Below are 14,830 nucleotides of genomic sequence, written 5' to 3' on the forward strand. Positions count from 1 at the left end.
TTTTTATAATTTAAAGATTGTAAAGTCTCATTTGGGTGACTGTAAAGGGCAGGAAGCACATTAAAAGTGATTTCACACTTAACCAATGCTACTTCAGGCGTACCTCAATAGGTTTTGTAACATTATTATTGTTTATCAAATATCTTAGTATTTGTTTTAAATCTCTCTACAGATTCCCAGCAGCAGGCCACGGAAGTAGCTTCTGAAGTTGCCCGTGATGTGGAGGGGGGTCAGGTGGATCCAGGTGACAATTCATGGGAGCGGGCACTCTCGGACGCATCACAAAGACTTTACTGCGCCACAGAAGCACAGAATGATCACCTGGCACTTATAGCGAGCACTGTCCAACACACGGATCAGCAAATTACAAGTCTCATAAGCACACTCTCCACTTTCATGAGCACACACACCTCTTTAATGACCTCACACAACACCCACATGTCAAATTTAACTCAATCTATGTCACATATCGCAACACTCCTGGGTGAACTCTTGCATGCCCACTCCCAACGCACCTCCGCCACATTCCCTTCACCCAGGTCAGATTTTGTGTTCACCAGCCCCCATACCCAGTTGGCTGGTGGCTCCCCCCTCCCTGTTGGGTCTGTTGCGTCCCCCCTCCCTGTTGGGTCTGTTGCGTCCCCCCTCCCTGTTGGGTCTGTTGCGTCCCCCCTCCTTGACCCAGCCCTCTGTCGTCTTATGTGTTTAGCTTTTGCCTGTGGCTTAGCCCAAACCCCTGTCGTGGTCCCCTCCCAAACCCCTGTCGTGGTCCCTTCCCAAACCCCTGTCGTGGTCCCTTCCCAAACCCCTGTCGTGGTCCCTTCCCAATCCCCTGTCCAGGGGCGGACTGGCCATCTGGCACTTCTGGCAAATGCCAGAAGGGCCGATGGCCAGAAGGGCCGGTCCGCATGTCCGCCGAGCAGCAGCACCCTGCGCGCTGCTCGGCGGACGGAGAGTCAGTGACTGGCGACTATGTGAGTAATCACATGGGACGGCACCACGCCACAGGCGCCGTCCCATGTGATTACTGCATAGTCGGCAGTCATTGATTCTCCGTTGGCTGACCAGCGCGCAGGGTGCTGCTGCTGCTGGATGTAAAAAGGTAAGTGTCTGTGTGTGTAAGTAAGTAATAGTGTGGCAAACAGTGGGGCTGGCAAACTGGGGCAAACAAACAAACAGTGGAGGAAAAACAGTGGGGCTAACAAACAAACAAACAGTGGGGCTAACAAACAAACAGTGGGGCTAACAAACAAGCAGTGGAGGAAAAACAGTGGGGCTAACAAACAAACAAACAGTGGGGCTAACAAACAAACAGTGGGGCTAACAAACAAACAAACAGTGGGGCTAACAAACAAACAAACAAACAAACAAACAGTGGGGCTAACAAACAAACAAACAGTGGGGCTAACAAACAAACAGTGGAGGAAAAACAGTGGGGCTAACAAACAAACAGTGGGGCTAACAAACAAACAGTGGGGCTAACAAACAAACAAACAGTGGGGCTAACAAACAAACAAACAGTGGGGCTAACAAACAAACAAACAGTGGGGCTAACAAACAAACAAACAGTGGGGCTAACAAACAAACAAACAGTGGGGCTAACAAACAAACAAACAAACAGTGGGGCTAACAAACAAACAGTGGGGCTAACAAACAAACAGTGGAGGAAAAACAGTGGGGCTAACAAACAAACAGTGGGGCTAACAAACAAACAGTGGGGCTAACAAACAGTGGTGCTAACAAATAAACAGTGGGGCTAACAAACAGTGGAGGAAAAACAGTGGGGCTAACAACCAGACAGTGGGGCTAACAACCAGACAGTGGGGCTAACAACCAGTGGGGCTAACAGTGTGGCTGTGGGGCTAATTTTGTGCATGTGTGGCCCCATGTTGCTATAGTGTACGTGCGTGTTTGGCCATGTTCATATAGTGTGCGCGAGCGCAGTATTTTAAATATAGCATGTGTGTGCGTGCGCGCAGTATTTTAATATAATATGTGAGAGAAGGGAGGATCTTAATATAGTGTGGGAGGTAGGCTATTTAATGGTGGAGTGTAGGTGGGGGCTAATTATTTAAGGTGAGGTGAAAGAACCTTTAATTTAATGCTGGGGTGGTTTAGGGCTATCAATTGAATATGGGGCTGATTTTGGGGAGAAGGGCTATTTATTGAATGTGAATATAAATTATTTATTGTCGGGATTGGTTGTGGAAAATGGCTATATTTATTACATTTTAATGCTATTTAATTTATTGCTGGGACTGTTTGGAGGGAGGGAAATATGTCTTGAGTAAATGGGTATACTGTTAATTTTATGTTGGGGCTGGTTGGAGGGAAATTGGTCTACTTAATTAATGTGAATATTATTATTATGGGGACTGGAGGTAGGCCTAATTATAAAACGTGAGTGCTATTGTTTTAACATTGGGGCTGGTTGGAGTTTTCTAAATCTCATGTACCCATTTTTTTTTTCAAAATAGGGCATCCAATATTCCAGGTTCGAGACAAGAATGAACTGAGCTAAAGAAACCATCTGCTACAAGTGGTGAAAGTGACCAAGACAGGTAGGAGAGAGCAGGACAGTCTGCCAACTGTCCTGAATCTGGTAGGGCAGTCCTGAATTTGGATGACTGTCTCCCTTAGTCAGGATTTGGTCCGACTGCAAGGACAGTTGGGAGGTATGTCCCGCTTCACAACGTACTGCTTGTGAAGGCAACGCTGTGTGCTTCTAACAGTAGGGCCTGTGTATTTGTCTAAAATGTAATGTATTATTATAATGTATGTATCAATGCCCCATGTTGGCCACACCCGCAACACAATGAGGTCACGCCGTGTTCAGCACCACCGCTACGCGGCGGCACATATTTTCATTCCTGCTGGAACTGAGGTGGGCCTGTGTACCTTAAATGCCAGGGCTGATTTTTAGTCCCAGTCCGGCCCTGCCCCTGTCCATGAGCCTTCACCTCGTCGGACACAAACCGTTTCCCATGCAGGTTTGGCTGCTTCATCTGAGGCCTCTACATCACGGGTGACAAGAAGTAGGAGTCGGAGCCAGCCCATTCAGACTCCTTACAAAAAAACAAAAAATAAATAAATTATCGTTTTTGTTTTAAAACATTATCCCATATTTGGATAACAAAATATGTATTGTTTAATAAAAGTTGTTTATTTTATTACTAAGTATGTGTTTATAGATTTATTATTACATCATCTATGATGGTTATTTGTACGCAATACTTGTTATCAAGTATCAGCAAAAGCTTACCTCCCAAAAAACGCCCGGAATCATGAAGGTTATTTAAGGAATAGGTATCTAATTTCAGTGTGGTGTCCAAAAGGAAGTGGCAGATTGATTCAGGGTCATAAATGGAAAGGATCCTTATTACAATAATCTTCTATAAACCATGAATTAATGTCAGTGTAGTAAAATATCACCCTTGTTGTTTAAAAACTTACATACTGTCTGTATCTTAATATTGTTCAAAACTACTTGTTAGCTTATTTGAAGACGGTAATTAAAAGTTAATCTAGGACCTCTCCTACCCCCCCATAAGAATCAGCAAGCACCATTTTTAAAACATACCCCTCCAATGCCACATGGTTTGGCCTGACTTAGTTACTTTGCCTTAACTTTCTAGAATGATTCAGGCCCCTGGTTTGGTCAAGAAGACTTAAACAAGAAGTTTATCAAGCTAAGCTTTAGAATTCTTTTGCCACAGTATTTCTTTGTTTGTGTGAGTAAATGTTTTGACATCAAGCGTGCCACTACTACAGTGGGCCTTTATAGGTTGAAAAAATGATCCTGTAAAGAAAGTTTTGTTTTTGTAAACTGTAAGTTGACACAAAGTAGCCGGAAAAGAAAGGTGCAAATAGCGCCAAAATACTCCTAACATTATTTTCCATCATGGCACAGGTCAAGTATTGGTAGCTACTATTCTGAACCGTTCTCTGACTGTAGAAAATTAAAACACATCTAATAAGGCATTTGTCTTTAAGAATAGTACTAATGCACAGTGTATGGTACACCAATCATCCTTTAGTCTAACGCTTGTTTAAATGTTACTTAATGTCCTTATTGCGCTAAGCACATATAGTTATGGAGTCAAATTGGGTTCCTACGTGCACTTACCCCATCCACCTCTGTCAGATCACAACTACCCTGGCCCCTTCTGTTAGTCTGCAACATTCCCGTCAACCACACCACCATTGGAAAACACACACTGCTAGTTCTGCTGCATGGGCGTGGTCGGCATGGATGCAGTCAGGTGATCATTCCAGACCAACCAGAATCACCAGCTCAGATCACATTAACTGATCAGCCAATAGTTGTTTTGGACACCCTATTTAAATCTGCTGCGATCTGTTCATTGGCCGAACAACACACTTCTCTCCAGAGGATAGGTCTTGCCTCCAGTGTTTTGGCCTGCATTACAAAAGCAGATGTGTTGGCCGCATTTGCAGACTGCTCATTCCCCTGCTATATTAGACAATCATCAAGAACATGAGCAGGAAGATGATCCAGTCTGCTAGGTTCTTATTCAGTCCTGCTCCAGCTAGTCCCAAGGGCCCATAATCGGACCAAGAAATACAGATGGACGTGACATTTGTACACTATATAAGGGTGCATGTAGTGTTGTGTGAGCTGTTTGTTGTGTACCTGGCTAATCATGTCAGAAGGACACTAAAAACATGGCATTTTTACGATGGTTTACTCTGTCAAAGAAACACACCCTGTAATGCAATTAAGTATAAACAACATTATCTACATCACCTAGTGATCATCATCATTTATTTAGATAGCGCCACTAATTCCGCAGCACTGTACAGAGAACTCATTCACAGCAGTGCCTGCCCCATTGGAGCATACAGTCTAAATTCACTAATATAGACACACACTCACACACAGACAAAGAGGGAGAGACTAGGGGGTATATTTACTAAACGGCGGGTTTGAAGAAGTGGAGATGTTGCCTTTAGCAACCAATCAGATTCTAGCTATCATTTATTTAGTGCATTCTACAAAATGAAAGCTAGAATCTGATTGGTTGATATAGGCAACATCTCCACGTCTTCAAACCCGCCGTTTAGTAAATCTAGGCCTAGGTTTTTTTATTATAGCAGCCAATTAACCTACTAGTATGTTTTTGGAGTGTGGGATAAAACCATGTTACAATACAAGAGGCGCAAAAGACTCTTCACATGTACTAGCATGTTTAAACAGTCATAGCTTCTAATCAGGGCCAAACTAACATAATTTACTAGTGACACACACACTGACATAGGATTTGTAGTCAAACCAAGCTGGAATGTGGCTTTTGTTGTTAAGTTATATTTACAGAGAGAAATGTTACAGATATTTGGATAGTCTAATACATTTATACACCACAATAAATAAATAACATTGACAGGGGCACCAAACATGTCATGTGACAGCTGGCAAACAATGTGTGTAATCAGACAAATGTAACTAGTGCTAATTTTAAATAAGTGTGTTGGCCGTAATCTGACATTTTGCAGACTGGAGCTATTACCAAACTAGAGGTGAAGTATTACCTATCACAACAATGAAACTTTGTAAAGACACCATGAAAAGGGTGTATACTGTATTATTAGCTGTTCCAGAGGTGGGTTACACAATGTTAATCTGCCCTTGTAGCAACACTACACTAACTTAGGACACTAACGCATTTTCCATCATTGTTAGTGTTGGTTTTGTGTGTGCCATGTGGGTGTTGGGCCACTTTGAAACAAAGTGCCACTAACACAGACAAAACTTAGTTATCCTGTTTGTGCAAGGGCCAAAAGTTTATAGTGTTGGACGTAACACCGGATAACTTTTTTGCGTTACACATTTTATAATGCTATGCACCCACCATGTTCCCTCTAAAAGCTATAAAGTGTACAAGAAATTAACTTCTAAGCTACCAAACACACATACAAACCTCCAAACTAAACTCATTTCCTTTAACTGAACATAAACACCATAGAGTGTGTTTGTAGGCTATGGTGTGTCTGTTGCAAAGGACAAAAGAACCACACATTATAATATTATATTTACAAAGTATACCTGTTACACAATAGTTAGGGAAGCCATTTCCAAGGTTTTGTGTGTATTCGAACAGAAATCACAGCACTATAGTAATGGTACAAAAGGGCATGACAACAGATTGCAGAGTCATTTGCAGGATAAGATATATTTATTACATATATGAATACAAACAGCCTAACAAAAATATAGCAAAGAAGTTAATGGTCTGTGTGTGGCAAAGATCCTTGGATGAAGAGATGCCAATGTGGCCAGACTGAAGAGAGACATAAGCAGCCTTGGAGCTCTGGAGAAATACTTCAACATGTAGTGAGACACGAATTGCACCACTCCCCAAAGCAAACAAAATAAACAGTTTAATTCCACAAAGACCACCACTCCAGGCCAGGTGTTATATACAGGCTGTAGATATAAGAAAATTAAAACACAGTTAGAAAAATTACCACTACAACACACTATATGTGCCAAACAATTACCTATAAACCTCACATGGATAAATAACCAGAGTTACGCCACATTTACATGGTCACAATTTAGCTAGCACATTATGACACTAGGGGACATCTACATACTACACCATTAATGCCTTTTGTGACTTCGCAAATACAATCGTCAAGTGTGTAAAGTCTGGACTGTCCAAAGTGTAGCAAACAATAAAAAGAAGTTAAAAATAAACAAACATTAGCCTGTAGATGAAATCTAACATCCGCATCTGACATCCCAAAGAGGCTGACACGTGCCCTGAAGATGTGCTCCCTCGGACGGCGACGTCAGCGTAGTTGCTGGTTAGGACGGGGCACTGGAGCACGCCCCTCGTGATACATAATGTAGTGAAAGTCCAGGAGTGCCTGTATATGTTTGAAAAGGAAGAGGTCACAAACCAGCACTTAGGTGAAACCATTAGACTTTGCATTGTCTGACTTTGGCACAAATTACACAACCAATACTTACAATGGTGTCGTTATTCATGCTTTCGCTTAATGGTGTAAAAGGACCGTCCATAAGTAGATGAAAGTAATGTGGAAGGCGAGTTTGTATGTAAAAAAAAGAAAAAACCATTAAAAACATATTTACATAAACAAACCCTATTCATTGTCCAAACACCATATAGTCATATAGAACCACCACCAAAGTGCTTGCAAGCGTGATACTTACCATCGCCATAGACCCTTTCACAAATCAGATTAGTTATATTGACCTTTATGTGCCATAGAAATGTGAAGGGAGTGAAACACTTAACACAAAGTGCTAATGTGTTTAAGGTAGGGGCAAAAAACACCACTTAAAAAAAAAATTATTATAGCACTAGAAAATTATTCCAAAAACCATGGCCATTATTACTGCAAGGTGTTGTAACAAGGGGTATGCAATAAACTATATTTGTTTTATACTTACCACACACACAAGATCGTCTTAAAATGGCACACAACAAGATTAGTCAAGATCCCAGCAGACCCAAATAGCTGTGGGGGAGGGTAAACAAGAAAGAAAAAAAATGAAAAAAAAATAGGGATAATATTGAAAGATTACACTACATTCTAGAGGACTGTATGCAGTTCCGCCTCTAAGTATACACAGTGGACTAAATATTAAAACTCCACAGCTAACCAAACACTTTTGCACTAACATTCAACATACAAACCACCAGCACAGTACCTTAAGCCCTTTCTGCAGCAACAGAGATTTCTTGCTCACCAACACACACACATCTTTAAACATAGGGAGTACTGAGCAAGGTACTGCAATAAACATCTGATAAAAAAAACATTTGCCCATCTACACTCTACTTACCCTGATTTGTCAAACTCACAACAACACAGAAGTGGTAGCAAGGTATTTTTAACTACCACTCTAATTAGGTAATTAAATGCCGGTGCGAACGCCGGAGAGTATGGTAAACAGAAATCATTAAGAGCTGACAGCTGCGTACCAATGAAACAATTTTGTTTTTGACTAAAAGTCATGCTGGCATGTAACCTAAGGTTCTTCATTGTACGGTGAGTCGATTTTTAAACTATTATTACAGATGTCAATAATGCGCTTCGCTTTTATTACTGTGCCAATAATAAAGAATAAATTGATTGGGCTATAATCATATTCCCTAAAAATCATTTACATGTATTGAATTAACATGTGTAAACTTAATGTGTGACACTATAGTGTAGTGGAGTTCAAGCCCACAGGTCAACCATAAGCACAGAGCCATTTACGAGGCTCCATTAAGCATACTCAGTAAAGTATAATAGGAATAAAAATACGCAAATGCTTGTAACATTGCACAAGACACACAATTTTTTCCTTTTTTTTTTAATTCCCCCTCAATTCTTAACATGGTCAAGTCTTTCAAGGTCCTGATGCGTTTGACAAGCATTTTGTAATTTTATGTGTGTGCATGTAGGGTTATGGTTTTTATAGCGCCTTATCCGTCATTCCGTTAACAATAAATGCAACCGGCCAGATTTGACAGACCTAAGACAGCGATTCAGCTGGCCGAAAAAGTTATTGTGCAGTTTGGTGTGTGTTTTTCTATCTAAAGTATACCTTAGTGGATAAAGAACTAACCTTGCAATGATAAGGTAATGAGTTTGACCCCCGATTCATGCGTGTATGTGGCTTACCTTTGTTTATGTCAATGTTTGAGCGCATTTACTCTACTCTGTGACTTATGTAAGAGTGCTTTTGTATATGGTTTGATGTGTAATCTGCCTATCTGTCATGTTGAACATTGTGATCACTTACAAGAGATGAAAGGAGTTGTAGCAAAAGACTTGATTGCAAAGACATAGTAAATCGATACTCCCAGAAGTAGAAAAAGAGAACACAAAAATGGTAGCAATATTATTATACTTTTGATTTGTATTAATGAACATGGATATAATTCCATATGCATACATTTTAACTCACCATATACCAGTTCCTACCATGTATAATATGTGAACATATTTGGAGTTTTAAACATCTTTCAAGGACACCCAACTTATTATATACCCTACGTATATAATAAGTTGTTGTCCTTAAAAGATGCTCATTTTTTATTGTTATTCTATTCTGCTCCAATCACTACTTGTACAGTGGCGTAGCAGATAGCCAAGGCACCTTTGAAGCTTGCAAACATGTGTTCAAGACCTCACTAATTCACTTGGGTCTTAGGGATCCTTAATTAGGGATTAAGGATATTTCCTTACAATATTTGTGTTGGTGATAAAACTTAGCCTGTGGTAATCGAACACTTCATTTACAATACCTAATAAAATGGGTGTAAATTCCTTGAAAAAGTGTACAGTTATTCTATGTGTATTTATTTTTAAATATATTGAAAAGCCACCATCAACAAGTGTCAAATCATCCATGTTGCATATTGAGACTAATGTTATTTGTTAGTTGCTGAGAATCCAAAGAGATTTGCAATCAATATTTATGATAAAGCAGAATGTTTGCCTAACAGTTTAACACAATTTATCAAATTAGCCATGGCACGTTGCACTCGATTCCAGCAGGCTCAATGAATGTGGAATGGAGTGTGCACTCCATTTTGGAAACTGTCATGAATGTGGAATGGAGTGTGCACTCCATTTTGGAAACTGTCATGAATGTGGAATGGAGTGTGCACTCCATTTTGGAAACTGTCATGAATGTGGAATGGAGTGTGCACTCCATTCCGGAAGTGACAATGAATGTGGAATGGAGTGTGCACTCCATTTTGGAAACTGTCATGAATGTGGAATGGAGTGTGCACTCCATTTTGGAAACTGTCATGAATGTGGAATGGAGTGTGCACTCCATTCCGGAAGTGACAATGAATGTGGAATGGAGTGTGCACTCCATTTTGGAAACTGTCATGAATGTGGAATGGAGTGTGCACTCCATTCCGGAAGCGACAATGAATGTGGAATGGAGTGTGCACTCCATTTTGGAAACTGTCATGAATGTGGAATGGAGTGTGCACTCCATTTTGGAAACTGTCATGAATGTGGAATGGAGTGTGCACTCCATTTTGGAAACTGTCATGAATGTGGAATGGAGTGTGCACTCCATTCCGGAAGCGACAATGAATGTGGAATGGAGTGTGCACTCCATTTTGGAAACTGTCATGAATGTGGAATGGAGTGTGCACTCCATTTTGGAAACTGTCATGAATGTGGAATGGAGTGTGCACTCCATTCCGGAAGCGACAATGAATGTGGAATGGAGTGTGCACTCCATTTTGGAAACTGTCATGAATGTGGAATGGAGTGTGCACTCCATTCCGGAAGCGACAATGAATGTGGAATGGAGTGTGCACTCCATTTTGGAAACTGTCATGAATGTGGAATGGAGTGTGCACTCCATTCCGGAAGCGACAATGAATGTGGAATGGAGTGTGCACTCCATTTTGGAAACTGTCATGAATGTGGAATGGAGTGTGCACTCCATTTTGGAAACTGTCATGAATGTGGAATGGAGTGTGCACTCCATTCCGGAAGCGACAATGAATGTGGAATTGAGTGTGCACTACATTTTGGAAACTGTCATGAATGTGGAATGGAGTGTGCACTCCATTCCGGAAGCGATAATGAATGTGGAATGGAGTGTGCACTCCATTTTGGAAACTGTCATGAATGTGGAATAGAGTGTGCACTCCATTTTGGAAACTGTCATGAATGTGGAATGGAGTGTGCACTCCATTCCGGAAGCCTCAATGAATGTGGAAGGAGTGTGCACTCCATTTTGCAGCCGGAATGGATAGGGAGTGATAGTAGAAAATATATCTGCATAGCATACCAAACTGCAGTGTAGAGGGCCCAAAAAAGCCAGGCCTCTTTACTGAAGAGGCAGCAAGCAGCATAGTGCACTATAATAAAAAAATATTTATTTATTTTTTAAAAATTAAAAATCCTAATATTAATACGTGTGTTTGTTTAGCATAATTTTTGTATTTTTTTTCATACTGAGAGTATGCTTCTAAAGTCTTTTAACAGTTGTTTGCGCTAAGTTTTTTGGGTTTAAACATGACCCTGGCCGTTATTAACTTTTGGGAAAGATTTGAGACAGGAGTGACGTCAGTTTCACTCAACTGGAAAGAGGGAACGCCTACTGTTCTCAAGTGAATATGCATAACGCCTACTTTACTCAAATGTTGTCTCATCTCCGCCCAGTCCGCGCCTACTCTCCGCCCATTCCCACCCCTTTGTTCTCAAGTGGTCAGCAGCCATCTCAAATCTATTTGCGTTGTCTTTTGAGATTACGTTGACTTTGAGAGTATTATCTGCCGTGATTGCGTAGCGTAACTGGCGTTTTGCGTAACGTAAGTGGCGTTTTACGCGTCTCAAGTGCCATTTCGCGCATGCGCACAGCAAATTCGCAGATGCGTATGCGTTTGCGTACCTTGATGAATCGGGCCCCATATTACTAACAGGAGACAATCACTGAATACTTTTTTTTTATTTTGTGCATTCTTTTCATATTATACATACGGGGGTAAATGTATTAACCTGCGGGTTCTTCAACACCCGCGAGTTCAGCAGCTTCGGCGATTAAATTTAAAGCGGCGCTGCATTGTAACGTATTGGACGTATCCTTCAGTGTATTGTCTGTCAAAGCAGAGCTCACCTAGACCCATATTCAACAAGAGACGTTTCTTCAGATCTGCTTGTAGTTGAATAACGTATGTTTAAAATAAACACAATTTACGTTTGTTTTGCAGCCTTAATAAATCAGGCCCATTGTGTTTTGGAACTGTCCAGTGAAAACATTCTCCTTGACCTTCTGTGTTCAACTCTATTATACACAGCCTTTGATATTACTTTCTGTCAAATCATGGCTTTACTTTAAAGGAGAGGGGACACTGTGTAGAACGGCGGTTCCCAAACTGTGCGCCGCGGCTCCCAGGGGTGCCGCAGCGCTGTCACTGGGGTGCCGCGGGCCAGACATAAAAAAAAAAACAACACAGAAACTTACCAATCCGCCGGGCGCCGGGACCCAGCAGCCTCCTCTCTCCTGCAGCTGTCACTGAATATCGACGTCAGTAACAAGCTGCAGGAGAGAGGAGGTTGCTGGGTCCCGGCGCCCGACGGATTGGTAAGTTTCTGTGCTTTGGTTTTTTTATGGCTGGCGCCTGGCGCGGGGCAGAGTGAGAGGGATCATGGCAGAGGAGGGGGACAGAGGTTGGTGACAGCGGGACAGAGGAGGAGAGCAGAGGATGGTGACAGTGGGACAGAGGAGGGGGACAGAGGATCGTGACAGCGGGACAGAGGAGGAGAGCAGAGGATGGTGACAGCGGGACAGAGGTTGGTGACAGGATGGTGACAGCGGGACAGAGAAGGAGGACAGAGGATGGTGGCAGCGGGACAGAGGAGGAGAGCAGAGGATGGTGACAGCGGGACAGAGGAGGGGGACAGAGGATGGTGACAGCGGGACAGAGGAGGGGGACAGAGGATGGTGACAGCAGGACAGAGGAGGAGAGCAGAGGATGGTGACAGCGGGACAGAGGAGGAGAGCAGAGGATGGTGACAGCGGGACAGAGGTTGGTGACAGGATGGTGACAGCGGGACAGAGGAGGACAGAGGATGGTGGCAGCGGGACAGAGGAGGAGAGCAGAGGATGGTGACAGCGGGACAGAGGATGGTGACAGGATGGTGACAGAGGAGAGCAGAGGATGGTGACAGTGGGACAGAGGAGGGGGACAGAGGATGGTGACAGCGGGACAGAGGAGGGGGACAGAGGATGGTGACAGCGGGACAGAGGAGGAGAGCAGAGGATGGTGACAGCGGGACAGAGGAGGAGAGCAGAGGATGGTGACAGCGGGACAGAGGTTGGTGACAGGATGGTGACAGCGGGACAGAGGAGAGCAGAGGATGGTGACAGTGGGACAGAGGAGGGGGACAGAGGATGGTGACAGCGGGACAGAGGAGGGGGACAGAGGATGGTGACAGCGGGACAGAGGAGGGGGACAGAGGATGGTGACAGCGGGACAGAGGAGGACAGCAGAGGATGGTGACAGCGGGACAGAGGTTGGTGACAGGATGGTGACAGCGGGACAGAGGAGGAGAGCAGAGGATGGTGACAGCGGGACAGAGGTTGGTGACAGGATGGTGACAGCGGGACAGAGGAGGAGAGCAGAGGATGGTGACAGCGGGACAGAGGTTGGTGACAGGATGGTGACAGCGGGACAGAGGAGGAGAGCTGAGGATGGTGACAGCGGGACAGAGGTTGGTGACAGGATGGTGACAGCGGGACAGAGGAGGAGAGCAGAGGATGGTGACAGCGGGACAGAGGTTGGTGACAGGTTGGTAACAGCGGGACAGAGGAGGAGCGCAGAGGATGGTGACAGCGGGACAGAGGTTGGTGACAGGATGGTGACAGCGGGACAGAGGAGGGGGACAGAGGATGGTGACAGAGGAGGGGAGCAGAGGATGGTGACAGCGGGACAGAGGTTGGTGACAGGATGGTGACAGCGGGATAGAGGAGAGCAGAGGATGGTGACAGTGGGACAGAGGAGGGGGACAGAGGATGGTGGCAGCGGAACAGAGGAGGAGAGCAGAGGATGGTGACAGCGGGACAGAGGAGGAGAGCAGAGGATGGTGACAGCGGGACAGAGGTTGGTGACAGGATGGTGACAGCGGGACAGAGGAGGAGAGCAGAGGATGGTGACAGCGGGACAGAGGTTGGTGACAGGATGGTGACAGCGGGACAGAGGAGGAGAGCAGAGGATGGTGACAGCAGGGCAGAGGAGGGGGACAGAGGGGCAGAGGAGGGGGACAGAGGAGCAGAGGATGGGGACAGAGAGCAGAGGATGGGGACAGCAGGGCAGAGAAGGGCAGAGAAGGGGGACAGAGAGCAGAGGAGGGGCACAGTGGGGCAGAGGAGAGGCACAGCGGGGCAGAGGAGGGGGACACAGCGTGAGAGGGGCAGTGGAGGGGGACACAGCGTGAGAGGGCAGAGGAGGGGACAGCGTGTGAGAGGGCAGAGGAGGGGACATTGTGAGAGAGGGCAGAGGAGGGGGGACAGCGTGACAGAGCAGAGGAGGGGGGACAGTGTGAGAGAGGGCAGTGTGTCTGGATGCAGAGGGGGCAGTGTGTCTGGATGCAGAGGGGGCAGAGTGCCTGAGGGCAGAGTGTCTGGATGCAGAGGGGGCATTTTTGCATACAACTAAATAAGTATTTCTGTCCTGACCTAAATACTTATTACAATTTTTTGACCCAACTACTTCTAAAACAGGACTGCTCAATAATTATTTTGGAGGGGTGCCTTGAAAAAATTTGGAGACTCTAAGGGTGCTGCGAACTGCAAAAGTTTGGGAACCACTGGTGTAGAATCATGTTGCTTCTATTATGCAACTACAATGGTAATTTTGGGCCTGATGCTGATTTAGACACATGTTGGGCATGATTTATGCTCAGTTTTTTTTTGACAAGCTCAATGCCCTCTTCCTACTCTCATTCACTTAAGTCATCTAAGTAATCACTTTATTTCTATGATTGGGAATGATGTCTTTGGACACCACTCCTACAGAAATAATGAAAGTGAAAGCCTCATGTCTTGCACACAGGCTGACGGCCCATCCATGTGGAAAGATAAGACACACGGTGAGGGAGTGTGTCTGTATGGCCAAGCAGCAGAAAACACATAGAGGAAAAGAGGGCACTGGGTAGACATTAGAGGGTAGTGGTAATGTAATAGATAAGGCAAGATGGCAGTGGGAGACGAGGGGGTGTGACAGTCAGAGATATGGGGAAGACAGAATGACAGATATGAGGAAGCAAGACATGGGTGAGAAAAGAGAGAATGGAATAAGTCAAGGTAGAAGTA

At 44.2% G+C, this 14,830-nt stretch overlaps 2 long non-coding RNA genes across 2 annotated transcripts in view; both read right to left on the reverse strand.

The window, feature by feature from the left end:
* LOC142143965 (uncharacterized) overlaps positions 1 to 14,830 on the reverse strand; it is a 251,791-nt gene that overhangs the window by 216,171 nt on the left and 20,790 nt on the right. The gene's annotated exons all lie outside the window — the stretch shown is intronic.
* LOC142142760 (uncharacterized) lies at positions 6,881 to 7,744 on the reverse strand. The gene is made up of 3 exons (XR_012689319.1): positions 7,439 to 7,744; positions 6,995 to 7,019; positions 6,881 to 6,891 (listed from the first exon to the last, which is right to left on the reverse strand). It is a non-coding gene; the product is annotated as an uncharacterized LOC142142760 (long non-coding RNA).

The sequence above is a fragment of the Mixophyes fleayi genome, chromosome 3 (assembly GCF_038048845.1).
Source record: "Mixophyes fleayi isolate aMixFle1 chromosome 3, aMixFle1.hap1, whole genome shotgun sequence".
In the NCBI taxonomy this organism is placed as follows: Eukaryota; Metazoa; Chordata; class Amphibia; order Anura; family Limnodynastidae; genus Mixophyes; species Mixophyes fleayi.